This window comes from Bradysia coprophila, assembly GCF_014529535.1.
Source record: "Bradysia coprophila strain Holo2 chromosome IV unlocalized genomic scaffold, BU_Bcop_v1 contig_5, whole genome shotgun sequence".
NCBI lineage: Eukaryota > Metazoa > Arthropoda > Insecta > Diptera > Sciaridae > Bradysia > Bradysia coprophila.
This window is the reverse complement of record NW_023503374.1, coordinates 3583617-3611296: the sequence shown is the minus strand read 5'-3', so window position 1 is coordinate 3611296 and position 27680 is coordinate 3583617. Positions and strand designations below refer to the sequence as shown.

Sequence of the window (27680 nt, the reverse complement as noted above, 5' to 3'; positions counted from 1 at the left end):
TGGGCAGCGTTCGGAAAACTCAGACTAATTTTCAAAAGCAAAATGAATAATAGTCTGAAACGCAAAGTTTTCGACACTTGTGTCCTTCCAGTGCTCACTTATGGAGCGGAAACGTTAACTTTAACGAAAGCATCCGAAGATAAATTGAGAGTGACACAAAGAGCCATGGAACGGAGTATGCTTGGAATAACACTCAGAGACAGAATGACGAATCAATGGATTCGACAACAAACCAGGGTCGTTGATGTCATGGAAAGAATAGCATCTCTGAAATGGAGCTGGGCGGGACATATTGCAAGAAGGACAGACAAACGTTGGACCAAAAAGATCATGAACTGGCGACCATATAAAAGACGAGCTATAGGTAGACCACCAGAGAGATGGACAAACGGAATTAAGAATATTGCAGGTACAAACTGGCAGCAAATGGCAATGGATCGTACGAAATGGAAAGAAGTTGGAGAGGCCTACATCCAGCAGTGGATAGAAACAGGCTGAAAAAGAAGAAGAAGAAGAAGAAGAATATCTCAGAAGCGGAAAAATGTTGTGCCTCGAAAGGGATGGGACTTTCATAACCAGGGCCTATTATTTGTGAAATTTGTGAAATTCAATTTCGCAAATTTCGCGAAAATTTCGCAAATTTCACAAAAATTTCACAAATTTCGCAAAATTTCATAAATTTCGCAAAAATTTCGCGAATTTCGCAAAATTTCACAAATTTCTCAAAAATTTAGCGAATTTCGCAAAATTTCACAAATTTCGTGAAAATTTCACAAATTTCGCAAAAATTTCACAAATTTCACGAAACGAATTAAAAAATCAATCTTTCGCAATGAACCTCGAGAACAGCAGAAGACATAAAATAAGACTCGTATTATGTGTATACGGCGGTGAATATGTCGGAAGGTATGGACTGGCTTCAGGATATTTCGGATAAGAGCTTGTATCCGGACCTCCAATAAATCACGACTTTGCCTTTCGGCTGTTTATTGAAAAGTAACTAACAACATTTTGCTCTTAACTAAGGCCACTTAGACCTTGTGATCCATTTAGACTACTTGTCTATCACTAGATAGAATTATATCAAGTGCATATTCCAACAGAATAAGCAAAGTTGAAGTCAGATGAAATAGTATTTTATGAACTGCCAAACTTATTTTTTGAATAAAAAAGATTTTGCGTGAAACGATGAAAAGTAGATTTTTTGTCTGATTTGGTTGATTCGAGGCGAAGCCGAGACACACGAAAACTAGACTTTACATTTTGATCTCGAGTTATGTAATGGAATCGAAGGATGTGCTTGACACACGAAAATGTCGGTTACATGCTAGTTGGGAGTAATGTCACAAGTCAAAATAAAAATTTCCCAGCTGTTTTGGACGATTGATTTTAGGTATTTTCGCATGTAGCCCTCACTTCCCATTGGTAAACTCGTTTTCCTTCACGGACACTAGCGTTAAAACTCGTTTTCCGAGGCCTTTGCAAGTAAAGACACTTTACATTCTGAATTTTTTCCGTTTTCATGACTTGTTCATTAGTTTAACAATATTTTCTCTGGAGCGAAACTCGCGGTTCTACAGTTTCAGCTTTCGGACATGCAAATTTTCCCGCAACGGAGGCTACCGGTCAACTCTTAAGATCGAAACAAGAGAGAATTTAATCTATGTCGTTATCGAAAAAGTAAATTGTTGAAAACTTTGGGTTTTAGAGTAAAAAATATTGTACATTTGCATAAATCATTCCAAATTTCAAATAAAATCGATTTTTGAGGACACATTAATATTTAATATCAAAGAAAAATACAACTAACGGTAAAGTTGAAAAAATCGGTGTGACCCAATAAAAGTGCCTGGAAATGATCGGCTTCTTAGATAAAAGTACTTGTCAATATGTCTTGAGAACAATGGATATGTCACAACAATGTCACCACAATATTGCATATTTGGGCAGATTTTGAAGATATTTTTCAGTATGCAATGTTGATAATATTTGTGGAAAATTGTTACAATAATAAATTTTTTAGGTTGGTCTTAAGCCTTCCGCATAGAGCAGGAACGATTGAAACAAAGTTTCGTGAGTCAGACCATATCAGGGCTAGATTATATGGGAAGCTCATTTGGCTTCATAGGCATTATCAATATCTATCTTTCCCTTAGTCAACCTTCAACAACACAAATAAGCTGCGGGAATTGGTCCACTTCGGAAATTTTGTATCTTTTGTATCCGACTATAATATGCTTGTCTGTCTGAGTCATTGAAAAATCTGCTCACAGAATGAAACGTAAATATTTCCAGACAACGTTCCTTTGTGTGGTCCCTTTACTTAAAATGGCTGTTAGCTAAAAATTTCGAATTTACAACACAATACTGAAATGGAAATTTCAAATTTTCAATCAAAATTATTTCCATCGCAACATTTTTTGATTGCATCGCTGCTGGTTACGTCTCAATTCAACATTTCTAAATTTCCAAATCGTTTGCGACCATAACGTATCCAGTCGAGACTACCACTTTATCACATAAACTCTATACAAACAAATTCATTCAAAATCAATCTAGTTACACATCAAATATCGCATTATACACGCGCACAAAGTATGCGCGTATGTTTTCATTGTAGTGTATTCGTGGACAGTTTTGTGGGCATTTTTATGATTTGCTGTTCATGCCCACAAATTTCAAAATTGAATACGAGCTAAAGTATTTACCGTAGTACAACCGAACTGGGGAAGATCGATAGAGCTCAAGAGTCTTCCCCGATCCTCCCCATAATAACATTCATAATTATTGGTTTTGATTGCGAACGAACTCAGTAAAAGGTATCGTTCCCGTGATATATATCACGGGAACGACTATGTTTAGATAGTGCAAATATGTATAAAACCAATAATTATGAATGTTATTATGGGGAAGATCGGGGAAGACTCTTGAGCTCTATCGATCTTCCCCAGTTCGGTTGTACTACGGTAAATATTTTAGCTCGTATTCAATTTTGAAATTTGTGGGCATGAACAGCAAATCATAAAAATGCCCACAAAACTGTCCACGAATACACTACAATGAAAACATACGCGCATACTTTGTGCGCGTGTATAATGCGATATTTGATGTGTAACTAGATTGATTTTGAATGAATTTGTTTGGATACGTTATGGTCGCAAACGATTTGGAAATTTAGAAATGTTGAATTGAGACGTAACCAGCAGCGATGCAATCAAAAAATGTTGCGATGGAAATAATTTTGATTGAAAATTTGAAATTTCCATTTCAGTATTGTGAGCAGATTTTTCAATGACTCAGACAGACAAGCATATTATAGTCAGATACAAAAGATACAAAATTTCCGAAGTGGACCAATTCCCGCAGCACCCAGTATACTTCATACGTGTCCCAAAATAGTTATTTTTCAGATTTAAATACTATTTTCTAAATTACTATTGATCATTTTGCATTTACTGTATTTTTTCTCGTTTAATAGATTCGCCGATTTTGGTATGATTCTATCAAAATTTCATAAAATTTCACAAATTTTACAAAAATTTCGCGGATTTCACAAAAATTTCACAAATTTCGCAAAGTTTCACAAATTTCGCAAAATTTTCGCAAATTTCGAAAAATTTCACAAATTTCGCAAAAATTTCGCGAATTTCGCAAAAATTTCACAAATTTCGCAAAATTTCACAAATTTTGCAAAAATTTCGCTAATTTCATAAAATTTCGCTAATTTCATAAAATTTCACAAATTTCGCAAAAATTTCACAAATAATAGGCCCTGTTCATAACTGAAACATAAGCTATTATTTTACAAGGAAAAAGCCCATGTTCCATCCCAAATTTTATGAAAAACTGATCCATTTTGTAGGGCCGCTCTCGTAGTGAAATTGCATGTGAATCTAATTCTTTCGATTTTTCCGGAAATTTCTGATGAAATCTGTTAGGATTCCTTAGATACATACTTTTAGGATTCTTTTATCGAACTATGCTGGTATCACATCGATACTGCGACCGAAACAATAGAAACCCTGGTCTAAACTTGCCAAAGTCGTGAAATTTTAGTTCAAATTTTAAATGGTAAGCCATAATGTCTGAAGACACCCTTTCTTCGAATTGAGTTGGCTATTACCTTAAAAAATTATGAAATTTACCAATATATTGAAATCAAATACTTTCATGAATCGCAATTATCCGATTCCCGAAAGTTTTAGGGTGCCACTCGTATCTAAGTACTTTCAACAGATTGACAGCAAAGCTTTTACTTCATTAGTTTAATCATACATTTTGATAAAATACGATCACATAAGCTAGAGTTCATCTTTCAATTTTGTCGTCATTGTCGATAATAGATGACACAGTAGAAGAGAAGACAAAGAAGGAATACATTGAATGTCATTTGACCCTTTCCAATGAACTTTGGTTTATCAAAGACATGACGTATGAATGCAATGCATGCCAGTTTTGAATTACAATAAAGAAAATAAAAAATCAGTTGATGTAATTTGCAACTTTCTTTGCCGGTAAATAGGTACACATACCTTGAACGGGTCATAAATTTCCATTTCCGAAATTAAACGTTAATGTAATCCATACCGAACTAAACTAAAATTTAAGTTTTATTAACCCATTACGACAATTAATATCTAACATGAAAATGTGTGTTAAATTTCATCGGTCGCATAAATACACGCCATTAACATACTCGAGTATTAATGTTAACGACCACCACGGGGAGGCTAATTTGATTTTACCGTTCACCATTTATATTCTCAGCGAATGGACTGTGTAACTCGAATGTTACGAAACGAAAGGACAATTTCTTAGGTAAAACGCTGTTACAATCTTAACAGAGATCAGACGTAACCAACTATATAGGTCCGAGAATAAGCTGGGCGTAGTAAATCAATATTTAATTTTTCTTCTCCATAAAAACGCACTTCACAAAACTATCAATAATTATGTTCTGTTAAGGAAGTAAACTGATGGTAAGAAACATTTCACACACTGATCACTCGTTACAAAATCAACAATGCTAAAAATTGCTAGCCTTCACAATTGTTCCATATAATTTTATGTAATTGTAACGTCTCCGTAGTCTCATGAAATTGTAGCATAATACGTACATGTAATATTACGCGTTGTTTACCTATAACAATAACTTACAAACAAGTAAACATTAAAGTTTAAAAAAAGTAAAAATTTCAATTGAATTAAGACTTTCACATTCTATTGGGTAATGTATAGAGTTGTCGGTAGACATCGCTGCTATCATGACAATTCAACTATTAGATACCAAATTTCGCGTCTTCTCTTTTTACATTTGGTCATGTAAAAATGGTCGTTAGATTAGAATGTCGTTGACGTACGTCATAACAAATGTGATGTCGATAGAAAGTTGAGACGGTCAGCATATCAGAATCAGTACGTTTAATTGCGAAAAATTATCATAAGTGTGTTCCAGGTGACGCTGAGTTTCGCGACTGTGATCAAATATCAGGGAAAAACTTTGAGTTACTGTCTCTTCATAAACGGTCTCCGATAATAATTTTTGGATGCTGATAGAGGTGTCCCTTTACTAATACAACATTTCATTGGCTCCTTTAGAAAATCATGTTTTTTAAACTTTAGCGGCTTCTTTTGTACTCAAGGGACAGATCATTTTTGTATCATTGCTATTGAAATTCCAACCACTACCAATTGCAACCCCAACCAGTTTCCAAACACTCTCCTTGTAGACTGGATGACCTATGTTCCACTTCCACCGATGGTACGGATGGAAATAAAAAAAAATAAATGAAACCTTGTTACTCGGAATTCTGAACTAGGTTCCACAAAAATTTTTGACTAATATTATCCAAAAAATATCAAAAGTGCATCCAATATGAGTGAGTAAAATTTATTCAACCGCACCGTGGCTAAGTCAACAAATTACCCATTCAAAACGAAATTCCATAAATTGGATTACACCAATTATTTATTAAATAAAATTTGTTATGTTTAAAACATCGCCTAAAGTTTGATGCAAAATCTATTACTTCATTAATTTTAGCAAACATTTTGATATAATATAATGTATGGTCTTAACAGAGCTCATTGATTATTTTTGTCGTAGACGTCAACAACAGATAACTAGTAGTGGATCTGCTTAGGCTGAAAAAAGGGCTTAATCGTGAATCTTACAAAATCGTTATAACGATAATTGTAGGTTGTTCCGTATCGATTCCTGATTCTAATCTGATGTGGTGCCAAGACGGCAGCTCAATGGTTCTCTGGTGAGCGGCCGTTATGTCCCTTTTTGTCTATGATTTTTCATTCGTAAGCGAGAAGAGATATCAATCCACTTCCGAAGAATAAGTTATAGAGAAAAGTCTAAATTTTTTTTTGGTGGAATTTTTTTTACATTTTAATCCAAAATGGCGGAAAATATTGGTCAAAGTCGAAAAATATTTTTTTCTCAAACGAAAATCTCTGAAACCGATAGAAAGATTCTAAATTCGCAAAAATTTTCTTCGGAAGGTTTAAAGAGCTACGTTTTCGTTTTTTATTTATTGAAATCGGGCAGCTCGTTCCAGAGATATGTCACAGTGAAGTCACCTTTTTATGTAAAAATACGTGGAAATTATTATTTATTTAGAGTAACTAATTACACGTATTTCCATGACAATCGACTAACAGTTGTAAAGTCTGTTAATTTTAGTAACTCAAAGGCGTAACCGAGATTCATATTTACACGGAAACATGCTCCCTGTTTTAGAATTTAAGGATTTTGAAGGATCTCTGAGTTTTTTTTTGGATTATCTTCAGGATTTATTGAACTGTTGAGGTGGTAGTGTACAATATGTTCCCAGCTCTAGGATGTAAGTATTATGAAGGATTTCTGAGGTTTTATTGGGTTCCCTTTAGGACTTTTGGTATTGTTGAGTTTATATTATGTTAGTTCCTAAAATTCCACCACTTTACATGATATACCATGCTATCACTTCTAGAATTTGAGTAATTTGAAGCATTAAGTCAAGTTTTTTCTGGGTTTCCTTCTGGACTTTCTGAACACGTTTAATGTTCGTTCTGGAAATAAAACAGATGATGGAAATGATCTATTCTGAGGTCTTTTTTATGACCGCTGACAAATCGTAGTGGATCATCGAATTACTTGTAACTTTTCGGTTTTTTTTTCGACTTTATCCGTTTCACCGACCATCTACGAAGGTGATACTTAAATGGTACACCTCGAAATGTGTTTCTTTTTTCTCTGAAAAATTAAAAACTCTCGATACCGTTAATTACACACATATCTCAACTTTTTCGTTGTTAATTTATTATGTGTTTCGTTAAGCCAACAAAGTGAAGTCGAAAAAAAGAGTTTTTTTTAATGCTTCTCCGAGAAATATTCTTCAATTTATAATCCATTCCATACACGCTAAATCTGTTATAGTTTTTATTGTTGAACTTTGTTCAGCAAAAGCAACCACACCGATCCGCAGACATAACACCATTGCGTACAGTACAATGTGTGTACACACAAATTTGTTCCGTTTACTTTAATTTACGTATATTTCTGAATATAACTTTTACGTTTCATTTTTTTTTTCTTCACTTGTACGGTCTGTGGCTCGAGCTGAGCGCACTCAAAAACTCATGGTACGTGGATTGGAACAGTTTCGATCAGCAGGTTTAACGAAACGCACGTGTTTATAAGCAAATCGAACTGACTGAATTGCAAAGAAGAAGAAGAAGAAAAAACGTGCCACCTCTTCGCAATGCATAATTTGATTAATTAATCTCTTTCGTTAAATTGTAGCGGATGAATTAAGCAACAACAAAAAAAGAGTTATGAATGAATCGCGCCGTGTTAAATTTATTTAAATTCATAAGAGGACGGCTGATGACTTGCTGATTTATTATTCCGCCGAACAGTTATAGTTTCAGGTGTAAATTTGTTTATGTGCTGTGATGTTTATCAGTGTTGTGACTGAATAAATTAAATGGATATCACTCTCAATTGTCATTCAGGATTAATGGATTTACTATGGAAAAAGAGGTAACTGAACAGTTCATCAGCAATTTGTTTGACTTTTTTTTTAACTTTCAATGTTAATAATGAACTTTTACGTTAACCTGTCACATACGACTATTCAACGGTTATCGACAAGGACGACAAAAATAATGACAAGCTCTGTGTGAATATGGTCCTTTATATGGTAAAATGCATGTTAAAAAATTGAAGTACAAGATTTGAAATCAACCGATTAAAAATACGTTGATCTATAGAAGTCTATCGCTGCTCTCGTTAATTCTTACATCATTTCTTAGTCCCTCACTCAATTCCAAGCTAATCTGAAACATAATTTCCATGTAAGTCGTTATCATCGTTATTTCCTTCACATTCGTTCCAATGTCTGGTTCTATTAAAACTGATCGACTCGCAGAAAGTGATGCCACAATTATTATTATTTTTTTCCAGAATTTATGCCGAACCGCGGCTAATTTATGTACTTCAGGCTAACGTTGTTGTTTCAGCCAAGTTACATTCGATACGTGATCATCACACTTCGCTTCTTTTTATAATAAATTTACGTTATATTCCGTGTGTGTGTATGTATGCATCTACCACTGAGCGATAAAGTTTTTTTTTGTTTGGTATACGATCCCAATACACGATCTATAAATTATTGTACATGAAATTGGTGCTTACGAGAATGCCGCTCAGTTGCTGCTGCTGCACTGTGGTAGCATTGTACTTGGTACAGTATTAATGGATTTTAAAAGTAAATGCGATATCATTTACGGTTTGATTAGCAATTATGACTAATAAGTGATTATAACAGTATAGCTTAATGTTGTTTGATTTACCTTTGCTGGTAACTAAGTGAGACTTCTGGTTCAAAAATTCGCTGAGATTTTAATTACCACAATGAATATCGATTATGTTAAATATTACTTTCAATTCACTGACTGACGACAAGATTTTGTGGTATCATGTAAAGTTTTCCTGCTAACTTTATCATAAATTTACAACAGAAAATTTAAAAAAAAACCTCAGACAAAAAACTCTTTAAAAAAACCATAAATCACCAAATAAATGCTTGAAAATATGTCATTGCATTGAGGTAGATTTCATTTTTGTCGAGAGTTTTTGGTTAATAATTTACATTTACCGTAGTGATTTTATGATTCGCACATACGAAAAAGAAGGTTTCGAAGTGAAATCCGCTGTCGTCATTGACCGAATATTCATCGAATGCTGTTGGTCGTTTGGTTAACTTTAGTCTAATTTTGCAGAGATGAGCGGGGCGAGGATTGTGGAAACTCTAACCTAGGCAGAATTTTACTGAAGACCGATAACGCAAAGGACCGGTAAAATTAAATAAAGTTCGGGTCATATACCCGCTCATATAGAGCTAAAGGCTTGACTAAAGGTCAATAAATACATTTCTAAAGGAAGTCGATTCTTTGAGCTAATTGCCAATTTTGCCGTTTTTTCTACAATGGAAAGCTTACTACTGTTACTTGAAACTTGGCATAAGCATTAGCCCTGCTCACGTTAAAACGAGCCGTCAGAACAGTCGGAGCGTTTGCTGCGACTGAGCCCCGTACAAACCCGTACATCCATTGTGCACGTGACCCTAGTTTGTCCGTCGCCCTACTCTTACCGTAAGCCTACTGCGCATAGCGCAATTACGAAGCCCCGTACGACGTTCCTTTCAAATGTAACACAAACTACACTTCCCACTGATCAGTGACTTTGTAATTATCATTTTCATCGATTTATATTGTTTTTTTCAAAAATCCAAAATGGCAGCCGACGGTTATTTTGTTAGGAGATGGAATAGTACGGCTGCTTTACACACCCCCCCCCCCCTGAACCAAAATAAAGTTTTACCGAAAATGCACCCAAAAATTAATTGCTGTTCTAAATAGAGGGACCCTAGGGGAGTTCAAAACGATGGTCCGTTAGGCTGGACCAGATGCTACCCCAACCCCATACACCTAAGAGATACAACTAAGAAAAAAAATGTATGGGATGTGGAAGCATCTGGTCCAGCTTAACGGACCATCGTTTTGAACTCCCCTAGGGTCCCTCTATTTAGAACAGCAATCAATTTTTGGGTGCATTTTCGGTAAAACTTTATTTTGGTTCAGGGGGGTGTGTTTACATTCGTTAGTACCTTTCAAACAAAAAAAAAATCATGAAATTCGGTCAAATTTTACTCGAGATATTAACAAAAAACCACCACCTTCACTGTACGGACGAGTAGCCACATATAAGCTCACTCCAAGAGACCTAGCTCACGCTCCGGTAAACCGAATTTCATAAACTTTTTTTCCCGAATTTGTATGGTCAATACATATCTAATAAAGCAAAATCTATCTAAAGCAAAAACGGCTTGCCGCCCTATACCTAGTTCACACCAAGGGGTCTAACTTACGAGTCGGTCATCCAATTTTTTTCGTCGATCGGTATTGTAAATACCTTTCATTTGACGTATCACTTACAAGTGTAGCCCTAAAATGGCCAGATATATCTTCGGAAAACGTTAAATCACTTATGGGGCCCCAGCTCGGAAGGGGTCGACCCAAAATAGCCCATCTTCGAACTTAGCCTCACTATTTTGACTATCTTTCAGGATTTTTTTTTTTTTGAAATCGGATTTGATTTACTCGAAAGATATCGACGTGACAGACGGACGGACAGACGGACAATTTTTTTTTGCCGATTCGTCATCTATGAACATAGGCAAACATTTTGCCCTTACCGTCTGCTTCGAATTCCATCAATTACACACGGCATCGTAATCCTATAAGCCCCTTCGAACTTCGTAAGGGGCTAAAAATCTGTTTCAGCCCTTCTTCAAGAATGTCGATTTCGTTTCTGTATCTGATACTAAACAATATTCTAAAACTTCATAATTGACAAACAAATTAACAAATTGTTTCTGAATTGCGCAACGTCAATGTTAACATGAAAACCCATATAAACGCAGTGTAACGCATAGAAACACATACCTTTTCTGCAGTTCTGAAACAGATTCTTTTAACATGAATCTAGCTATAGTCATTTGTGTACCTGTTTTGGACGATTGATTTTCGGCAATTTCGCTGATTGCCTTAAATCAACCGTCCCAAACAGGTACACATGTGAATTTTCATGCAAAGGGCAGAAAAACCGAGAAAATTTGAAAAATTGTCCTCATTTTCGGCCCGAAGCATGAAATAGTTATTTTCATGTGTCGGGGCCGAAAATGAGGGAGTTTCGAGATTTTTCTCGGGTTTTCGACCCCTTACATGAAAAATTTTTTGAGTATCTGTTTTGGACGTTTGATTTTAGGCACTTTCGCATGTTGCCCTCACTTCGTTCGGGCTACAACTCGCGAAATTGCCTAAAATCAAACGTCCAAAACAGATACACAAATAACTATTGTGTATCTGTTTTGGACGATTGTTTTTAGGCAATTTCGCTTGTTGTTCACTTCGTTCGGGCTACATGCGAAAGTGCCTAAAATCAATCGTCCAAAACAGATACTCAAAAAATTTTCCATGTAAGGGGTCGAAAACCTGAGAAAAATATCGAAACTCCCTCATTTTCGGCCCCGACACATGAAAATAAAATTTTTATGCCAAATACTGCGAAAGTTTGTATTTTCGGTCCTCAAATGGTGACCGAAAGTAAAAAAATTCAGGCCTTGGGCCGAAAGTAAATGTCACTGTCATCATTTTACTTTCGCCCCGAGGGCTTGCGTATTTGCGGGCCGAAAGTAAATGTCACTGTCATCATTTTACTTTCGGTCGTCATATGTCTCGAAAACACATGTTCACTTTGATTGAAAGTACGCATTGAGTGTAGTGTTGTGTTGACGATAGCCAAATGTTTTGTGAGCAAGTGAATGTATGTTTACAGTAATTTCATTTGTTAAATTGTTTTTATTTTTATTTATTTATTTTTATACCAGGGGGCTCCCGCCCCCTGGAGCCCCGCGCTTTTCGGCATTTTGGTGTTTCTACAGCAAATTTTTTTGATAACTCAACAGTTTAATTAAAATTATGTTTTGTTTCGGACCGAAAATACAAATCTTCCGCAGTATTTGGCATAAAAAATAGTATGCATCACTCGGGGCAAAAGTAAAAAAAATCAACTTCACACGTTTGAATTTTTTTACTTTCGCCACTTGTTATGCAAAATACTATTATTTTTATACCAAGGGGCTGCCGCCTGCGGCGCGGGCTGCAAACTTCACACGTTTGAATTTTTTTACTTTCGCCCCTTGTTATGCAAAATACTATTAATGACCCTTGCACACAGTATGAGTGACATAAACACCATATTAAAATTGCTATACGATTTGACAGATCAACTGTCAAATAAATGTTCCGGATGTTGAAATGTATGAGCTCTTTTATAGCTTTTATATGAGAGTTTGCCATGTAGTTCATCGCTTATTTTTGTCATCGTCTATAATAGATTACTTACTGTTTCTAAAAGGTTCTGCTGTATGTTCGGACATTACATACTCATCAGTAAAAAGACATTGTATTGCTTCAGAAAACATATTCTATGACACAGATTCACAGATTTAATTGCAGTGAAATCATTTTTGAAGAAAATGTCATATTTTAAACATACGACGCGACGTGTGAGCTTCAACTCTGCTTGACAATATTCAAATGATTTCCGCAGAACTTCCCATTGGGTACATGTCAGGAAAATAAATATTCATTTTTAATTAAACTCCAGGCCCGTACTGACCATCATATGGTCTCCGTAGGCAAATACCGAATCTGCACTTCACTATTTTTAAAACATCTACATCGGTCCCTATTTCGCATACAATTTGTGCCCTTTACATAAATCTATCTTCTAAGCAAAACGGCCCAGTTCAATGCTTCTTTTGTTAGTCATGCCGGCCCTGCTTAATTCAATACAAGGTGCAGTCAAGAATAGCGGTCGAAAAAACGATAAAAAATATTTTCTGACGAGAGTGCTTTCTAGAGAAATTATCATAAGATACGTTTTGTGTGGTGGTTATTGTTGGAAACTATAATTTTTTTATTGATTGAAGAGAATGAAAATATTTTTACAACATCATTAACAAACGGTTTAGCTTGCTCACTCATCTATGGTTTCACATTCATTTTTATTGTTTATAATTTTATTATATTCTGTTATTATAATATCGCGATGAATACATCATATTATTGTTCTCTCTCTTTTTTGTTGTTGTTGTTTATTTATGATTTTTATGAATAAAGTTTACAGCCTGAATAATTTGATTAACATTGTGTTTTCACTTTCTTACAATAATAATTGGTCAGTCAGTTTTCATTTAAAAAAATTTGTTGAATTTAGACGGTATAATATGGCGCTTCAATGATTTTATTCGGAATTTCTTTTTGATTGAAAATAATTTTTTGCTGTTTATAGAGTTAAAGTACCATACCATCAACAAAACACATTTTCTCGAATTGCATGTCCATTTTCCATGTCCATACTTCAGGAACTTATGCCAAGGGCTGTGATAATATTTGTCAAAATACAGTGTCCCGATTTATGAATTATGAAAAGTCACACGTGGCTTATGTTCATTGACTTCGGCTTCGCCTCGGATCAATCACACGAAAAGTGAACCTTCCCTTAGCTATGAAGAAATTATTTGTCCCTGAATGATGGTTTTGATGATAAGTCTAAGACGGTTAAGTCGATGCAATTCTGCATGTAGCTCTCGTTCTGCTCGCGCTACAACAAGCGGCGATTGTTCATTGGGAATTTTCCCTGCAAATAGTGTGCACCAGTACCACATTGTCCTTTTGCAGTACTGGTAGCACTGAGATAAAATAATGGAAATAAGTGTCAGTGGTCAGACCTGTCAGCGACTTTGAAATAAGTCACGCATTAGCACATTATTTGTTCGAATCAGTTGAAAAACAGCTGAAATAAAGTGAATCACTTATTTCAAAGTATAGCCCACTGTATTTCAACTTAACACTTTTAATCATAGGCACTGATTAGAAAATTAATTTGCAAAGATTTTCCAAATTTTGCTAAAAAAATTCTTCAAATTTGAGCAGAAATTTTTGCCAATTTTTCAATCATCATTAAGCTAAAGAATAGAACTGGCGAAATATAGTGGGTACAACCCACTGGGTAGGTATTTCTAATCAAAGAACCCCAATCAAAGAGTGACGCAAGTCCTTGACGCATTTTGCACCTGTATGCAAAATAAACCCAAAAATTTTGGAATTAGGGATTATTTTCATACATTAGGGGTTAATGGAGCGGCATTTCGCCAAATATAATTACTGCTTTAAGTCAAAAAAAAACAACAGACTGAAATTAAGCTATTTCAAAATCCAATGCCCCCCTTTGCCCGTTAGTAGCTACGTCCCTGATTGGAGCCAAGGAGAGTCAAAAAGTTGCCGTAAATAGGTTCCTTAGACCCTTACAAAATATGTTTGTTTTTTTTTTAAATTGTATCATAATTTGTACTTCTGTTAACGAAAGCGATGACAGAATTAAGTGGAAAACACGGATCAGACTGTCTTATTTAGCAAAATGTTTGTTAAAACAAATGAAGTAAAAGATTTCGCCTCATTTTGCATCAAGCAAAAGAAGTAGATGATATTTAATAATCGTTCATATGACCTCATCTTATGTGTAGTTTTAGTATTGGGTATTAAATTCTGTAAAAACAAGTCTTTTAATTCAACTGTGAACTGGAAAACAGAACGTGTTTATTGTTTATCATACACGCTAGGAGTGAAGAAGCTATTTCCTATGTACCATATCTCTGTAATGCTATGCCAAATAACCCGCTAGGTGGACTAAAATTAAATTAAATTTTCCATTTGAATTATGTCGATTTTGCAGCTGAGACAGCTGAACTTTAAAATAATTTACAAAACCCGACTCGATGATAAATTGGAAAATCGGCTTTTCATAAAAGAATTAAAAAAAAAAAACATTAAACGCTCTCGTCGTCGTGGAGACCATAATAGCCGTTCTGTATATATACGAAAAATATAAAAAAAAAGAAACCATAGGGACAGGCCCGGCATGTATCTATATCTATTAAACTAAACGCTTTTTGAAATAAATTTTATTCGAGTTCAAACAAACCATAAACTGTTTACGTCTGAATTGTTGTAAATAAATTGTAATTGAAATGGGCTTTCATATGCGCATCATAAGCTTATTGCAATTGTTAACATCGGCGACCTTTTGTGTGTGCGCAAAGCGATATGAGGCTATTTTCTCATCTGCCTTTACGTGTTGGATGTAAAGCATAGAAATCACATAATGGATGCATGGATGCATTATTATATGGGTATTGTGTTACTCACCCAGTGTGTGTATTATAGAATATATATATAAAATCCTTAAAATTAATAGCTCGCACTTTATTTGCTTTGTTACTTATACCTACCGCGATAAAAAAAAATTATTTGAGAATGTTCTGTGCAAAAGGGAAAATGTTAAATATTTATTTCGCGAGATAATTTTTTTCTTCTTTTATATGAACTGAAGTCGAGATTAATGTACAGCAATTTGTAGATTATTATTCTTGAAGTAAAGTACGGATGGGTTCGAAATGTTTCCAAGGGGTTTTTAATCGCATGAAAAATCCATTTTATGTAACTTTTTCCTTGATTTTCTTGTATTATACCTCTTCATTCTATGATTTAAAAGAGAGAAAAAAATCCGTTTCATGATGTAATTTGTCATTAAAACTTACTTATCCTTGAAGTCGTGGTGTATCATGCACATTTTATCAATAAAACGGAAAGATTTTTTTTCTGTTGCGCTCGTTGCATCGAATATATAAATAGTTTCAATGACACCAATTTATTTAACGCTTTTTTTTCCACTGGCCCTATATATTAGGGAACGTTAGCTAAATGGCCGCTAACTCTTATTTCCAACGATAACGACAAAACCTACGTTAATGCCCTGCCAAAAATTTCAATTGTCATATGTCTCAGGTTAAGCAAAAATTTCTTTTTTTTTTGAAAGTTAATATCTTTTATTTTATTGAAGTAAATTTGTGATCATTTTACATGAGTTTCTTTTTAAAATTGGTATATTCGAAGAAGTGATTCGACAAAATTCTTATAATTCTAAAAATGAAAGTGACCGGAAACCTAAAATTGACCTGAAAATCAAACCTAACATTTTTTAGGTTGACCTGATGATCTGAAATTGTTTTGGTATGGAAATTGAAAAACTAAAAAATCTTTGATGTTGGTTTTCCCACAAGGCTTTTTGGGAAAATGTTTATTCAAGAAAAAGCCATTTTTAAATTTCAACAAAATATACTGACTCATTGAACTCCTTGAGAATGTGTATTATATATTGACAAGTGTTAATAGTTATTTATACAACCGAGTGTGACATACACATCGTGTCGTGCCTAAAAAGCATTTATCATCGAGTTGTATACAAAGTTTTTCGCAATAAAGGCAAAGGAAAGTCCTACTTTTCGTCACTTGTTGCGAAAAAGTCGTTTTTGTGCTTGAAGACTGAAATTTGACGGATTTCGACACGCATTGTACGATCGAAAAGTTCAATTTTTCTGTAGTTCTCAGGTAGAGGTAATTACGGCCAAGAAAGTACGTTCTCGGACGCTCTCTCCGGCCGAAAATGGAGTTTCATATATATTTTGTCGACCGCGATCAAGTGCTTTGTTGTTGAAATGGTTGTTGAAATCACTCGTAACAAAATGTACTATTTCGCAAGGTATAAAATACGAGGCCGATATTGAAACGGTATAGATACCCTAATATGTTTGTGTGGCTTGATTTTTCAAAATTCTTGAATAGTTTACATTTCATATACAATCATTTCAAAAGCAGCAGACGTATCGCGTAACAACACTTTAGATCTGCTACTTCTTTTGTTTAAAATTTCATCTAATTCGATACAAAATCTTTTACTTCGTTTGTTTTAACAATCATTTTGCTACATAACATTACGCAGAGGTGATTGCTTATTTTTTTCGTTGCTGTCGATGACAGATGATTGGCCGATTATAATAGTTTGAAGACCTTTTTTGGCTTCATAATTTAGTAAAAAAAATTAAAAAGTTCTTATGATGACCATTAAAAAATCTGTTGTATAGCGATCCGTAATTTCACCTTTTTTAAACAAAGCCATGAATACATATCCGTGTCATGAATAAATGTCTTAATTTTAACTCCTGGGCTCCTTCAAAGTCATATTTCATGCAAAATTGTGTGAAACAACTTGATCCAAACTAAATTAATTTGGTTTGGCTACATATACAAGCTTCAGTAATGTAACAACGGTTCGAAATTAGATCTGACATTAAAATGTCCACGGTAGCTCAATTGGTTAGACCCGGCAAGGTGGAGATTCTGGGTTCGGGTCCCAGTCGTGGCACCAAAATTTTATTTCAGATTTAATTTCATTGATTCAACTTCTCTCATAATTTCACTTCAAACTCTAAGTTCTAGATTTCAGTCACTATTACTGATAAAAAATATTCGATTAAATTAATTTGATTCCAAAAGTCAATTTCAGGTCGTCGATGACCTGCAGGTCGTATCAGGTCATGGCCTGGCGTAAGCCTTATATTTTCTGAATGCAATTAGTATAGATCTGACTTGTACGAAACCAGTGGCATTTAGCTGGAAGGAAAATTTATTTAAATTCATTCCACAATATAGCTGGAAAGGTTTTATATAAAATATATTGAACGTTTTGAAAATGACATTTTTCAACTGGGTCGTGTGGAGGACATCATTGGTTGCAACAACCAAAACATTTCGAAGTCAATGCCTTTAGCTTCCTACAAGTCAGATCTACTAATTGCAGCAACAAAATAATGATCTGCTTACATAATAATAGTCTGAAAATTTCATTTAGGCATTCACAATAGTCGCTATTTTTGATAGGGGCATTAACGTTGGTTTTATCGTTAGTGGGTACCTTACCATTCGAAATTATCGTTAGCCGCCAATTTAGCTAACGTTCCCTAATATGCTGTTAAGTCGCGCGATACGAGTCACTGTTCGGGGAAAATTTTGCAACAAACAAAAATGAAATGAAATATATAAATCTCGCCTAACAACAATATAAAGCAGAAATTTTATTTTTAAATTTATGACTTTCCGCCATGCAACGATTGATTTCCTATATATAATTCTCATATGTTACGTAGTATCACACACAAGAGGTATTACATCTAAATGTGTATGCATTCGTAAAATTGTTGGGTAATAATTTTAAACAATAATGTGGTGCGCCTTGTGTCTCTTAAGTTGTTTTAGCAGTTTAATCGACGTGTTGTTGTGCAGCGAAAAAAATAATGTTCCTTAACGAATTTTGTATAGGCAAATTGCAATATTTACCAATCATTTGGTCAAAATCTTATGCAATCGAACCGTTCGTACATAATACAAATGGGCAAAATAACAAAGCCGATAAAATTTGAAAAATTGAAATCAATTCTTATAAAAGTAGTAAAATACGAGAAAATTAGATTTATACAAATCAATTAATGAATGGCAAATTAATTGGAAGTATTATTGGCTTGTTGTTCGGGCGGTATTATAAATGTTTATTTATTGCGATAGAACACGCGGTTCATTATTAAATAGGGTTAACTGATCGACGAATTAGCTGAGATATTGTAGTGGAAATAAAGGCATTTGTGTGAATTGTATTTAGCAAAATATAAATTGAATAATTTGCAGTAGTGATTTATTCGAGGATTTATTGCATTGAATACCGAATGACTGTCGGATTACACTATAAGGAACGCAAGACAAAATCGCTAGTGTACAATATTCCGTTTCACAGAATGGTTAAAATTTCCGATTTATGTTTGGATGTTTGCTGACTTCCAGTAGTATTATCTCCCAATCTATGCTCTTGATTGTATTGTTTCTTTTTACGGTATTTTAAACTCATTGCAGGGCGTTTTTGCTTATGCATTTTAACCTGTTACAGACGGCAAGCGTATTATCGGGCCTATTACTTCCATTGATCGAAAACAATTTCAATCTGTTGATTTAAAATCTTGTACTTCGATTGTTTTAACATGCATTTTACCATAGAAAGGATCATATTACCCAGAGCTTTTACTTGAAAAAGAAACAATACAATCAAATGCATAGATTCGTAGATAATACCACAAGAAGTGCGCAAATATTGAAAGATAATAATCGGAACTCTTAACCACCCTTTCCACATTATGCCTACAAATCAAAGGCGAGGGCCGAGCGACTTTTTTCAATCGGATTTAGAGATTTTTCGGCTTAACTACATTGCAGCGCGTTTGGTATTCCCATTGGTAGGCACATTGTGGAAGTTTTTCGCATAGAGGTATACTATACTTAATCAACGACAAGTTAAAAATACAGAATATTTTTGGATGTTTGCCCACTTCCTGCAACATTATCTCAGAGACTTAAACTTGCACTGTGTTGGCATACCATACAACCGAAAAGCGAATATTGCCTTCATGTCCTGAAGTTGAGATCGATTCATCTTTAATAAATGTTTTTGATATTCAATTTTGTATCAGTACGTTACTTCTCTGCATGGCTGAGAAATGTTCCCGGTTGTATGAAATAAGTATTTCCAGTTTGATTTATTTTATTTGAGATTCTTGAGGCACGGTTCAATACAATCGAATATTATGTGAATTAATGAAGGTGTTAGCCAATGCTTTATAGTTAAAAAAAAGAGAGAAAAGAAAATCCCTAACATTGTGGTTCCTCCTCAAGACCAACCTCATATTCAAACGAAACATCTATTTGATTAATTACAAGGCGTTCGATATGGGTTCAGCTTTGTTGCCTTTATGACAATCGAATCTGAGCATCTCTTATGTGTTTATACTACACAAGCATCAATTTATATGCACAAAGGTTTTTACAGAATTATTTATTTATCAGATGCGAGTTCTGAAAACAAAGTTCTTTTTGTTGTTTTTCGATAAACACTCATAAATTTAGCCTCATGTTCTTGCTGCAAATGTGGCGAATATGTTTAATTAAGTCGTCAAAAGAATATTACGTTGCCGTTCGGTTCATAATTTTATGCACAACTTTTGATTTCGTTTGCATGTTTATATTTTTTGCTACACAGGTGCTTTGAAATAACCGAAACCAAATATGATCGTTCTGCACTAAGTGTTGGGTGCAAATTTCGAATGCTGGATTCGATATAATCAACATTTTACAATCGGCGTTATCGATTCTGGAAGCCTAATACAATCATTAAATCTTTTACTTATTTTATTTAAAGTTTCGCGTACTATTTGATGCAAAATCTTGTACTTCAATATTTTTAACATACATTGTTTGCTATTAAAGTGCGGTCTAGTTTAGAGATTGCATTTACCGACTTCGGTAAATAACACCTGGAGGACAGATCATGTAAATTAACGAACTATTGTCATTAGCATATTGTCGTTGTCGTGAGATATCCTATTGTTTTGGGACAAATGCTAATGCAATAAGGTGTATTGGCAAAATTTATGAAAAAATTACCGGTAAATTTTGCAGCATATTAACAGTTTTACTATTCAAACTATTACTTCATTTGATCGAAGATTTTCAGAAATTGATTTCAGAAATATTTCACTTCATTTGTTTTGAACATGCTTTTTGCTATATAAGGCCTCATTAGTCAGAGCTTGTCGTTTATTATTGCTGTCGTTGTCGATAACAGATGACGTCTGTAACAGGTTAATGCACTACAAAAATCTTTTCGGACATTGAGTGTGTTTTAATTCCATTCCCATTGTGTTGAAGAAAAAATTCGCTAAAAATGTTTTTATAAAACCGTAATCTCCAGTTACGAGAACCAAATTATGTCAAATTTTTTTCGGTTTAAGAAGATGGACAGACATCAAGGTCAGAAGGAATAAAAATGAGGTTAGCATAGTTGAATAGAATAAAATGTGATTTTGCCACAACGGTTTTCTGGACTTCCGTGGATTAATTCTTCTTCAAGGGCAACGTTTTTTATTTGGTTTTGTTTGTTTCGGTTAAGTTACTTTAGATTATGATTAAAACTGACACGATTCGACTTACATGAAAGTCTTTGAAATTTTTCTGCGAATATTCATCATGTAGTTGATCGTTTGAATTTCGGTTATAGTCCCGTATGATGTGTGTATGTAGTTTGCCATTATTGAAGATGTAAGAAGAGACTTTTATTTACAGGGATGGCAAAACTGTAAAAAACAAACTGTTCATTTGCATCAAGTAAATCTTACTCATTTGCGATAGGTAAAATTTCACACCCAGAAAAAGAAAATTCAGACAATACTCCGGGTGTGTGTAAAATTTCTCGGAGAGGTGTAATATACTTCACTGACGTATATGATGGCACTGTTTCTTATACGTGAGCCACATTGAAAACGTAGTTACGTATTTCGATTGTCACATTTAAATATTCATGTGTTACGTATTGTGGTCATGTACGTGGAATGTGAATAACGTACGAGTGGGACAGAAGTTAAACGCTCATCACATATGTCAAACGTATACAGTGGATGTTGGTCTTGAATATTGAATTGGAACCATATTTAAATTTCTTAACACGAAGAAGATAAACTACAAACACAATTTTTTTTTGTAAATTAGAAAAATTCTCGACAAAATCCTTTCAATTTTTATGAAGTAATTATATCAGAAAGTTGTTTAAGTTAAAGTTATCTATAATTGATCCTGGTCCATAACTATCCTGCCATCAAGTCGTAACTATTTCCTCATTATTTATGAACCTAAAATAAATTATGTTAAACAAACGTCATGTCATATCATTTAACGTGCTCTACGTAACTTAAACGCCACACACGTTTATGGCTTTCAAAGTACATACCATTCAACAATAAGAAATGTCAAAGATCGTTGGCTCATGATCCAGAGGTTCCCGGTTCAACTCTTGAAATATTTGTTACAAATAACTTCTAAAATGTATAATAACAACTGTAAACTGTTAATATGGTGTGTATATCGTAGGTGAATTCAATAAAATTTATGTTTTCAAATCTGTGTCAAAGCGAAATACGTCTCGCACGTATTATATTCGAGCCCGCTGTATAACTTACCACACTTTTTAACAGGGGGAACGGATGATATACGCATAGCACGTACGAAATTTCGCTCAGTGCAGATCATCTGCAATCAGGATATGGTTTTGTCACATGTGGTAACCCATGATTGTATTCATGAAGTAAATGATTTTATTGAGGCTCGGAACAAGTCAGGTCAACCTGAAACCTGACCTGAATTATCTGTTAGCCTGACCTGACCTGAAATTTAATTACCTGACCTGACCTGAAGTGATCTTTAACCTGTTTCGACCAGACCTGAAAAAACCTGACCTGACCTGAATTTTTTTTTTTTTGACATTTCTGATAATTTTATAAATTATGTCAAAATTATATAAAAGTTCTATTCTGCTACAATCGCTAAACCGAACTGGTGTGCATACGTTAGTTTGCACCAGCTGGTCCCATTTGAAATTGCATGTGACCAGCTGGTGCAAAATAACGTATGCACACCAGTTCGGTTTAGCGATTGTAAGTATTTATTAATTAAAAACGAAAAAAAAACATTTTGAAAAACAGTCAAGCAATGAAGGCTATTTTAAACACGAGCCTGATGTTGATTTCGGGTACTTTTAAGAGGCAAGTCTACACAATTACTACACTGATAGAAAAGTTAACGCGCTGGACGTGTACTGTACGTAGTGGACGTGTAAATTGGCTGGCAGACAGCTATTTTTGGATCGAACTTCGGGAACGTTTAGTACACGTGCACTGCGTCAGTAAACGTCCAGTACGTTTGCTCTGGTATCCGAAATAAAATGAAATTTTGATGTACATTATTTCGTCAAATTTCGTTCTTTTTAATTTTAATTTTTTTATTTTTCGTGTTTTTATTCATTTATATCGTAACTTTTTCTTAGATAAAAATTTTCTCCATGTTTGGTGCTGGGTTTGAACTGGGGACCTCTTGATCTCAAAGCGGCGCTTCAACCAATGTTGCAATTAAGACATACTACATTGATAGTTGTATTGTGAAGCGTTGGTAGAAGTAGGTAAACGTGGAGCACGTTTGCACACAAAGTACTTATACATGCTATACGTTTACTTACATGACACACATATGAAACTTTGAAAATATTTTTTTTTATTCTAATTAGAACTATGGTATATGACAATGACCTAATATCGAGAATCGTAATCGTAATTCCTTCTTCTTCTTTTTGCGTAATATTTCGATATTTCAACAGTATGAGATTGGAACTCAGGGAATGAAACGTTTTGAAATTTAAATGACTGAATTTAATATTTCTGTTTTTAAGTGAATCCTAAAATCCTGATACAGATACATTCATCTCATGTATGTAAAGGACTTGACATAGTTGCTATTAATATAAAATGCACAGTGTACGAATGTTAACGCACAACAAGTACGATCTTTTGACATCATACTTACCATGCGTATACAAACATCCTAAACGTGTGCTTTTCTCAAACGTGTTACAACGGGCGTATGAGGTAATTTTGCGATGAAGTTACACATACCAAAATTTTACACATGTCCTACGTCGACTACACGCGTGAGATGTATGGCACACATATCGTACGTAAACTTACATACGACAGGTATGCCATACATACCCGACGCATACTATGCATAACAGAAGTATATCATACATATCCGAAGTACACCGACAAAATCTTTTTTATCAGTGTACAATACATCCCACCTAAATGATTTATTGTTTTGTTGAACTATTGTTTTGTCCTGACAAGCGTCATATAAATTGTCCTTGAAGATCAACGACATTAATGTTTTGGACTACTGGAATTCCTATTCTGGAACATTTCCCTCTTTGCCGAGTATAGCCCGCGATTTTTTCGCGGTTCAGTCCGGATCGGCCTTTGTTGAACTGTTTGGAGCTGTTGTCTCTCACACACAAAACTAAACACGCGGTTATGTGCGTTAAATCGTTGTACAAACCTTAAGAGCGATCACCCCTTGGCAAATTTCTAGCCTACATTTCTGCGCAAAAATATTCGTTTTTTGATGATTTCTCTGAAGCGAAATCTTTTTTTGAAAAAGTAAAACTATTAAAGCATGCAAAAATGTGTTACCTTAAAAGTTGATTTCTGGTTAATAACTTATCCCACTTGGAGAAACCTTTGAAAAATGTCTAATTTACACATTTTGCAAAGGTTTCGCCAAGTGGGATAAGTTATCAACCACAAACCAATTTTTCCTTTAAAAGTAACTGATTCTTGCATGCTTTAATGGTTGTGCTTTTTCAAAAACAGATTTTGGTTCAGAGAAATTATCAAAAAACGAATATTTTTGCGCAGAAATGTAGACTAGAAATTTGCCAAGGGGTGAGCACTCTCAAATTTTGTTCCTCTTCCGAAAATACTGAATTATTGTTATTTATATTTATGATTTCTACCGTTTAAAATGTTCGACTTATTTCTTCAATAAATCACGAAGAAAACAATAACAATATATTGGCTAATCAGATCGTTTGGTATTCTCTTCAAAACAATGCTTCCTGACTCAGATCTAAGCTGAAAACGCCCATAATATTCAAATTTTTCTTTTATCAAATTCAGGTCAGATCAGGTCAGATCAGGTATTTTTCATATTAGGTCAGGTTCAGGTCAGGTCAGGTTTGGAAATTACCTGAACCTGACCTGATTCCCTCGGGTATTTTTTCTCATGACCTGACCTGACCTGAACCTGACCTGTTCCGAGCCTTAGATTTTATCACACAAAACTTGTATCAAACTCTATAAAACAGTTCAAAGAGACTGGAATGGTCTAACTGATACAATTGTTAAAAGTTTCCTATGTGCAGAATAAGCACCAGCTGAATATCACCAGCTGGTGTACAAACAAAAACACTTTGTATTGTCAACAATTCAAAGACAACCTGCACACAGTGCATTTCTACATTAACATCAGCTATGCGCGCACATAACACGTATGATTGAAGCAAAAAAATTGTTCAGAATGTGTTTTGATTGTTTATCATACGGCAAGTGTGTGCTAGTAGATCAGCTGGTACTTATTATGCACATTGGATACTTTTAACAATTGTATAGACAGCTACCAGGGCCAATTTTTCAAAAACGTGTTTCTAAAATTTCTAAAAGTTTCTTTAAGAAACTTTGAGAAGTTTTAGTATTTTTTTAGAAACTTTTGGAAACTTTTAGAAATTTTAAAAACACGTTTTTGAAAAATAGGCCCTGACAGCTACGGCAAAAAAGAAATGTTGAAACCATAACCATAGTTCTTCCATAAAATTAAACTTACAAAGTGATCCGTTGAAAATATTGTTGGATATATTTGGAACAAAAGAAATAACAGATGTACCAGAGTTACCCGAGTAAATTGTTTTAAAATTTCAAAAATGGCTAGTCATTTGTTATTAACGACAAACAGCAAAAATAAGGCGATGTGATATGGTTGAAATGGTCTGAAATAGCTATGCGCTGCTTTTAACAAACGAAGTAATAGATTGTTTATTCATTCCTAGCAGATATTTCAAACAAACAGAAAGATAGGATCAATGATTACATTGCGGTTCTACGAGGACATTTACACATTAATTCGTAGAGATAAGACTAAAAAATTATTCTTAACTGAAATACTCGCAGAACCTTAATAATGTCCTTTTTTCAATATTGTCAAGTAAAACCGCTGATAAATGCCATTTGATTAAGTTCTTTACACTGGCAGTTTATTATTAAGAAAATTTTCATCCGTTCGCATATATGAATGCACGCGAAAAATCATAAAAGGTATTTCGATAAGTACAACCAAAGACAAGTTGTTATAAATGTATAGTAAGTATATTATTATTACTACTTGTCGGTAGGGTTATATGGAAAAGATAAAAACTTACAGACACCGTCTGGATACTCAATACCAGCAACAGTACGAGTGAAAAAAAATAACGAAAATGAAATAAAGTGCCAAAGCAATGTTTTATTAGGTGAGATAAGTCAATTCAAGACTTATAATACATTTCATTGAAATTTATGACCTAATATGCAAAAAAAAGGTAAGGCGAACACACTGTGTTCAGCTGTGTATATATGCCTGCTTTTTGTAACATACAATGTTGCAATATCGAAAAAGGTCTTTGAACGAGACTTATGATGTATCTCACTCTATGCAATTTCTCACTCAAATTGTTTCGGATTTTTATTCTTTCTTTCAACATTGTGGTACGAATTTACCTGAATTATTGATGTTTTTTGTCAAAATGGATATGACTTTACGAGATAATGGGATTTGACTGACGCGGTCTCAGTGGGCGAAAATGGTTATGTTTCGGCTTTAAAGTGTCTTACCGTGAGCGGTGTCTGATGGAAAAGTACTTTATATTCCGACATTTGCACTTTATGCTTCAGTTATTCCCTTGACTGAAAGTCATGGGTCTTACGGATGATAAACACTCTAAAATGTTTGTCACAAAATGTTAACTATGATTGAAAATGCATGAATGCATGACCATAAACCTTCTATATACGGTTCTACCTTCTGAACGGATTTTTAAGGCTCGAAACAGGTCAGGTTTACCTGAACCTGACTTAGAAATGTTTGAACCAAAGTCGACCTGAACCTGATTCAATCAAATTTGATATTATCTGATTTTACCTGAAAAGGTAAGTGATCAGGTCTGACCTGACCTGAAACCTGACCTGACAGGTTTCAGAAATTCAGATCCAGGTCAGGTCAGGTTCCTTCAAAAATGAAAACCTGAGCTGACCTGAAGTTTCAGGTCAGTCATTATTTTGAACGCGGTCTACCTCGGTCGACCGGTTCCGAACCTTACGTATTTCCAAAAAACGTTTTTTTGTTCAACGGGGATTTACGTCCCTGAGGTTAAGTTCGAAGATGGGCTATTATGGACGGGTGATGTTAGGGATATTCCCAAAAGTATATTTGTATCGTTTCTCGTTGCTTCATAACAAGATAACTTGAGTAATCCTCAACGGATTTTCAAAAGCGTTTTTAATCGAAGAGGAAGGAAATTCGTGAGGTTAAATTCGACGACGCGCGATCTGAAAGATATTTCCAACAAAATAGCTGCCTGCTCTCTTGTCATACGACAACTTGAGTAATTTTCTCCGGTTTTCCAAAAACTTTTTTTCATACCCAAAAAGTGTCACTTCATCTCACTTTTCTCCGTCGAATATGAAAAATATTATTCGTATTGTCTGGAAACCTCTCACACGCTAAAAAAAAGACTTTTCGTCCTAGGTACGAAATCATGCCCGCACGTTAGTAAGCGGGCGTGACACAAGTCCACTACCAAAAAAGTTTATTTTTTTTGGGGGGATCTGCCACTTGTAACGCATTTTTTTTTGTAAAATTTTCTTTCTACATTTTTTGGGTTCATTTTGTTTTGATATCAGCTATATCAGTTATTTTGTAAGTTAGATAAAGGACTTGCGTCACAGGGTTAAAGGGTAATAAGGGTTTTTTGACTGATATACTATATTTGATTAAGACTGAATGACCTCATGTTAAGTTCGTTAATAGAAAATATTGGATTTATTCCGAAAAGATTTTTTTGCGTCATTTGACGTTTCAAAAATGAACCGCTCCTGCCCGGTTTATTTTAGTCTGCCGTGGCAAGAATATTTTATGATATTTTTGTTCCAATA

At 34.5% G+C, this 27680-nt stretch overlaps 1 protein-coding gene across 2 annotated transcripts in view; it reads left to right on the top strand.

The window, feature by feature from the left end:
* The first annotated feature begins 7473 nt into the window (after window positions 1-7473).
* The window catches only part of LOC119071732, a 59859-nt gene continuing 39652 nt past the window's right edge, over window positions 7474-27680 (top strand). The window contains exon 1 of one of the 2 annotated variants that reach the window (XM_037176762.1): window positions 7474-8032. The gene's annotated coding sequence lies outside the window, so the exon portion shown is untranslated. The remainder of the gene's footprint in view (window positions 8033-27680) is intronic. The other variant, XM_037176763.1, reaches the window with a different exon arrangement.